Source organism: Ylistrum balloti, unplaced genomic scaffold (assembly GCF_031769215.1).
Source record: "Ylistrum balloti isolate Yb309-2 unplaced genomic scaffold, AGI_CSIRO_Ybal_v1 Utg370566, whole genome shotgun sequence".
NCBI classification, from domain to species: Eukaryota; Metazoa; Mollusca; class Bivalvia; order Pectinida; family Pectinidae; genus Ylistrum; species Ylistrum balloti.
This window is the reverse complement of record NW_026782355.1, coordinates 640774-647571: the sequence shown is the minus strand read 5'-3', so window position 1 is coordinate 647571 and position 6798 is coordinate 640774. Positions and strand designations below refer to the sequence as shown.

General features: G+C 38.1%; 1 long non-coding RNA gene across 1 annotated transcript; it reads left to right on the top strand.

Moving 5' to 3' along the window:
* Positions 1-1872: 1872 nt before the first annotated feature.
* LOC132556367 (uncharacterized) lies at positions 1873-4725 on the top strand. The gene is made up of 3 exons (XR_009554468.1): positions 1873-2001; positions 3559-3725; positions 4571-4725. It is a non-coding gene; the product is annotated as an uncharacterized LOC132556367 (long non-coding RNA).
* The last annotated feature ends 2073 nt before the right edge of the window (positions 4726-6798 follow it).

The window sequence follows — 6798 nt, the reverse complement described above, 5'->3', positions numbered from 1 at the left end:
TTTATACGTCCCGTGATATTATAATTGAAGAAGTATTCATATCCAAATGTATACTCGGCGCCAATGAAAACGCAACACTAAAATTTTGGACATAAGATATTCTTCACAACAAGGATTAGATTCTTATTCTGCTGTATTTAGCCACAACACAATGCACTACAAAACTAACGAAATAATGGTCGAGTAATATCAACTCCTTGTCGTACCACAGGGCATTGTCGTAAAAGCATGAGTTCGCACGTCGGCGCTATAAAGTGCGTTATATCCTTGCTCAGTCACTACTAGTGAACACTGTAGTTACAGGCAGACATTTTCCAGTCATCAATTTTTTAAATTGTCATCATTATTTGCTACAAATGCCTCGACTGTCAGACAATGAAAGACACGAAGCTCGGGGTATGCTGGCAGGAGGGCTTTCTCAGAGGGAAGTTGCCAGGAGAATGGGTTGTTCTGCTTACACAATCAATCGACTGGCAGAACGAGTGCGACAAACCGGATCCGTGAGAGATCGACCTCGTCCGGGGCGACAGAGAGAGACGACGCCAAACCAGGACCGTTACATTCGACTAAGTCACCTGCGAGATCATTTTCAAACCGCGACAAGAACGGCTAGACAGACGATGGGAAGTCATGGCAGACGTTTGTCAGCTAGTACTGTGCGCCGTCGCCTTCGCACAGCCGGATTGGTGTCGTGCCGTCCATTTAGAGGAAACGAATTGACTCAAATTCGCCGTCAAAATCGTCTAAATTGGACAAGACGGCGCCGAGGATGGACCCAACGTCTGGCGTCCTGTTCACCGACGAATCGAGATTCCGCCTCAGAGGAAATGACGGTAGAATTCGAGTGTGGCGACGTCGAGGTGAAAGGTTTTTGGGCTGCTGTGTAACGGAAACGGATAGGTGGGGCGGGGGCAGTGTGATGGTGTGTGGAGGTATCTCTTTTGCATACCGTACCCCTCTAGTAATTATTGACGGCAATCTAACAGCACAGCGCTACATCAACGAGGTCTTAACTCCTGCTGTTGTTCCATTCTTTGCTGGACACCCAAACGTAGCGTTATTACAACAGAACAATGCACGACCACATACCGCTCGTATCACTACAGACTACCTTCAACATCAGAACATCGCAACCCTTCCGTGGCCCGCGTTTCCCCCGGATCTTAGTCCGGTCGAGCATCTTTGGGACCAATTGGGTAGGGCTGTGATAGAGCGACCACAACAGCCTCAGACGCGTCGGCAGCTTGAAATCGCTCTTCAGGAAGAGTGGAGGAACATTCCTCAAATCAAAATTCAACGCCTTATTCGGTCAATGCCTCGAAGATGCCGCGCTTGTGTCGCTGCAAATGGTGGCCACATTAGATATTGAACGTGGTAATTTTGATTTTAGGGGTATGGACATTAGTCACCGGAAATCAAAGTATTCCCATGATGTAGTGCTGATTGCATTGAGTGAATTTTGTTATGGACATAATCAACTTTTAGGTATTTTATTAAATATTGTATTCAAAACTATAACTGGTAAATTTTGACAGTAATTTAAAGGTGTTGCGTTTTTATTGACGGCAAGTATATATAGATTTACGTTCTATTTTACCGATACATTTACACAAAATCAATACGATACCTAGCATAGTCATAATTCTTATGTTTGTACAAGAAAACTGTGTAATGTTAAGAAGTCGGACGCTCAGGTCATGAACATACAGTAGCAATTTTGAATATATAAAGTCATATATCACTGTCATAGCTTAAACAACAACGGTGCTGGAACTACTAAGCACATTACGGTTTGGACCGGAACGGTTAGGCGACCGAATGGATTCACATTTTGCAAATCGAACGCACCCGTGATAATCACCATCGCAGACACGCTTAAAGCAAAATGTCGAGTACTCCACGGTTGCCGATCCCCAGCAACAGAAATCTGTTCCTAGGGAGAATTAGATCAATGGTTAAATATGCTGTTAGCAATAGAGGAAACTTTATGATGCGTCACAGGTAAAGACTATCCTTACACCAGTTTCATACTGTACATTGTCACTAAATTTGAAATAGGTTCAACATCCGACCTTGATCTAGGTCAAGATCGACAAAATCATGATACGGTTTTATTGCATTGTCAGGTGTTGAAGTCGACACGTTCACATGTGTTCCGTTTGTGATAAACGACTCACTCTGTAAGACCTACCTGTCGTACATTTGGACATTGACTGGCAATTGGGTTATTTTTCAAGATATTCTGTCATACTTCATTCTCTATCAGGTTGGACACAACCCATCGTATGGGAAATATTTATTTATTTTTTTTGCATATGAGGGGCTTAGAGGGGATGTGTCTAACCTGTTTATCAGGTTAAGTACAACCCAGCATGTGAATATAGTATTGCTGTTCAAAAATACATTCACGTATATAGGGATATATCAATTTTTCATCGTTTGTGAAAACATGTATCAGTTATTCTTACCTCAGGATATTATACCGAACACAGGCCTAGGAGACCTCTCTATTCGGCTCCTTCTTTCTAATTGTTCCAGGTGGAACAGCTCTATAGTCATTCTTATATCTTTGTCCCCACAGTTTTCTGTTTTAGAACAGAGAGACACAGCTAATGTCAAAACTATGAAAGGGATATGTTGTGATACACATCGAGATACTGTCTAACTGCATCATGATAACACTTCAGACATATCATCTGTCCTTTGTAAAAGTCCTGTACTTATATGACATTAATGCATTCATGAATTAATTTGTTACTCAAATGCCAGGTAGGCCTAATTTGAAATAGAAGCACATGAACTTTCCTCTAAATTTGGCATCAGGAAAGAGCATCATTGTTTCTATATGACCCCAAAGCAAAAGAGACTCGCACTTCTATATTTGCAAGACATTGGGAGCATTGAGTACATATTAAATAAATGAGTACAAAGTTTTATGTGTTCCATTTTTAGCCACACTATAAGCAATGGAGATGATAGAGTTTATCTTGCCAGAAAGTGAGATAATTCAATTTTCCTTTTTTTGTGAAAGAAATGTACCATGTTGCATAACTTATTGGGCCATGTAAAATAAGGCATGCAAATGTTTAAAAGAACAAATTGATTACTCAAAGCAGTTACTGTCATGCAAATACAAGACTATTACCCATAACAGTGATTGTTTCCAACCTGTTGATAACATGGGTCTATCTCATCAGCTGATGATAGGGCATTTCTTACAGCTAGTGTCAGTCAAAATTGGGCTAGTTTACAATCTATAGAGAATGTTTCATTATATGAGAAGATGAAGATCTTTACATCCATGCTAATTTTATGTCAACCAATGTCTGGGTGTTATGAGACTTAGTATATATATATCTGCTGTTAACATTCCATTTCGGTCTCATCAGTATATGAGCAGATAACAGTAGTGATCTTTAGAGAAAATCATATCAGACCTAGCAGATATCACTAATTTTGTTATTATTTACAGAAGGCTTCAAAACAGTTACTTATATTTTTGCTGGCTTTTTTTCTGCAATTTTTATAATATAAAGATTTGTTCTTTTCTACCAACAGCACAGGAGCTTTAGCAACATATGGAGGAACGGCATTGGCTATGGCAATATTTCTGTTTGATTTCACACCTATCCTGGGTCGTATTCCCTACATCAAAAATTCTTATCCACTACCTGAACCTGTAAAGGACAAGAAATGATGTGGTATTGTACTCTATTTAGATGAAGGTATTTTATTTTCTAGCTATACATTTATATATCTTGGCACTGATGACTTTGGGTGTAAAGAGAGAATTTCAATATTACTGTTTTGATGAAAGTTGTAAAAGTTTTCCTGTATAGAATAGTACATTATGAAATGTTACTAAGTAAATTTATTTGTAACTATCAATAAATAATATTCCTACTGATGTTCATGTGTTATTTAATTTCTAGAACTTATCTTACTCTCAGTTCTTGCCTGGCTACTGTCATTGATACATGGGGAATACTGGTTTTAATCTTTGTAATCATAATTGATCTTCTTGGATAATAATTTCTCTTTTCATGCAGACTGAGACTATTCTGTTGATTCAGATATGAAAGAATTGATTTCTGCTACAAGACAAAACAGTAACATTGAATTGCTAAGTTTCATAATAAAAGTTGGTTCAATACAGTAAATATTGCATGTCCGAAGTGGCTTGTCAACACAAATAAGTATTGTTTCAACTGGCTTGAGACAGTCTACTCAGGTCATCAGTAGATAGATACAACATATACAGTATGTGTCAATAGTACTGTTGTATACTGTCTAGAAGTATTTGAGGAAGAATGTCAGACTGTGGATGTCAATTGAATGCAAACATGAAAAATCTCTCCCCCGCCCCCTAAACTCCACTTTTGAGGCAACAACTGTGGTACTGTAAAATGAAGTTATGCACCTCATTTCATTGAAATGGCAGGATTACAAGAACATTTTATGCTATTAGTTTATAAAGTTTACTAATGTAATACAGTGGTAATGTTACAATAGCGAGATCAATGGAATGTGATATAACAGGATTTGATTGGTTTTCTTCTTGATTTTACAGAATTGTGTAACTGTGGAATTCAGTCTAGAGGAGGATATGTGTTACTTCAGGGATTTTTGGTTGAGAACATCAGAGACAAGTCCTTGGAAGTTTCTCAACTCTGGAACTGTTTTGTGAATTGTTTTTCAGTTAAAATTAAACTAGAATAAAATTCATATTTTTGTGTTGTGTTCAATGCATAATACTATTGGTAATGATATTTAGATGGCTCATCATGATTCAGAGGACTGTAAATTGTTTATACGAGGGTCGATTGATAAGTTGTGAGCCTAATATTTAAGGGTCTGACTTTTGGCAGACATATTTCATTATTTTCCAACATAATCCCTTTCAGTATCTACACTTTACCAGCGATGTTTAAAGGCATCATTAATGCCAAATTAAAGAAGTCCTTTTCTTGACCGTTCAGAAAGTCCTCCACTGCGTGTATGACATCATCATCAGAAAAGTGGGTACCGGAAATGATTTTTTTCAATTTTGGAAATAGATGAAAGTTAGATTAAGCAAGATCAGGTGATTAAGACGGATGCCCAATCAATTCAAAGTCACAGTCATTAATGACAGCCATGGCAATGACAGACTTGTGAACAGGGGCATTGTCCTGGTGGAACAACACTCACAGAGTTTTCTGCGGAACTTGAGTTTGATATTTTCTCTTAACTGCCTAAGAAATGATGCATAATAAGTGCCATTGCCTGTTTGTCCCTTTAACAGATAATCTTTCCAGCTGATGGAACAGTCTTTGTCTTCTTTGGCAGGGATGAACTCCGGTGCTTCTATTGTTGAGACTGTTGTTCGGCTTCTGGGGTGAAATGATGGAGCCATGTTTCATTTATAGTCACAAACCCTGCAGAAAGTTAGGAGGATCTGCCTCTAAAATGTTCATATTAGCATGCGATTCAGTTGCCTGGTGTGCTTCTGATCAACTGTCCAAAGACTTGGTACCTTACAGGCCAAGAGCTTTCTCATTGTAAGATCTTCCACAAGAATGGAATGTTCTCTTTCCTGTGAAATCCCAATTGTACTGGCTATATATCTCTGTAACTCACCTATCAGCCATAACAATATCATGGACTTTATTGACCATTTCTGGGGTTGCAACAGTGATAGGCCTTCCAGGATGGATGTCATCCCCAAGGCTCTGCCTGCCATGCTTAAATTCCATCACCCACCTTTTCATTGTAGCATATGAAGTGTCGTCATTCTTTGGTGTTGCCAGTATGGATATCCTTAGGTGTTAGACCTTTCTTATGCAAATATTGAATCACTGCTCTTTCAGCAATTTTGTCCATTTGCAAAAGTCATTTGCATTATTTACTTTAGAGTGTTACCTTTTCGACATAAACTGACCAAATGACACCAGTCTACTGGTACACAGCCTTAAACAGTGTGGGAATAATAAAGCTGAAAAAGGACATCCCTGCTTAACATCTTCAATACAATGCTCACAACTTATCAATCAACCCTCATACATATCTGTCAGAGTTGGTAAGTTCATTCATTTGAAGAAGCTTCATGGTTTTCATCCAGTTAACTACCCGGTACTAGCCATATTTCATCACCCATTTGGTTACTCAAAGATAAGAGTCACCAATGCTCAATACACTTCCGAAAACATGAACGACTATAGTAATTAAATTTGGCTAGTGGTTTGATGATGTAGAAATTTACAATTTTTTTCAAAAAGGAGAAAACCTTGATTGCACAGTGATATTTTTAGCCCACATCACTATCAGAAGGTGGGCTATTCAAATCGCTCTGGTCTACCCATCAGTAATCATTGACATGCAGCAATCTTGGGTTTTTTCAAAAGAGGTTTGTAGTTATCGCTATTTCTTGACAAGTACTGAACCAATTAAAAAACCAAAATGGTTTTGCAGATAAAGATTATCATGGCTATTTCTTGGAGGAATTTTCAAATTTAATAAAAGCAAATGAAAATTATCCAACTTTTTAAGAACAATGGTGGGTGCCCAGTTCACTCTGGGATCTCTTGTTTTGGACATGAAATATGAGGCCCATATTTTGAACCCTCTCTTTCTCATATGGATATATCCCAAGGTCTTACATGGCTTGGGGTTTGCTAAAATTGAATGTTTTAAAATCTTGAGAAAATATTTAAAGTACCATCCAAATCGAGGCAAGGGATCAAATGCAAATGCATTGAAAATTTCGTAGTTATAAAAAAAGACATGGTATTTTTACCATTATTTAATATCAGTTCAAAG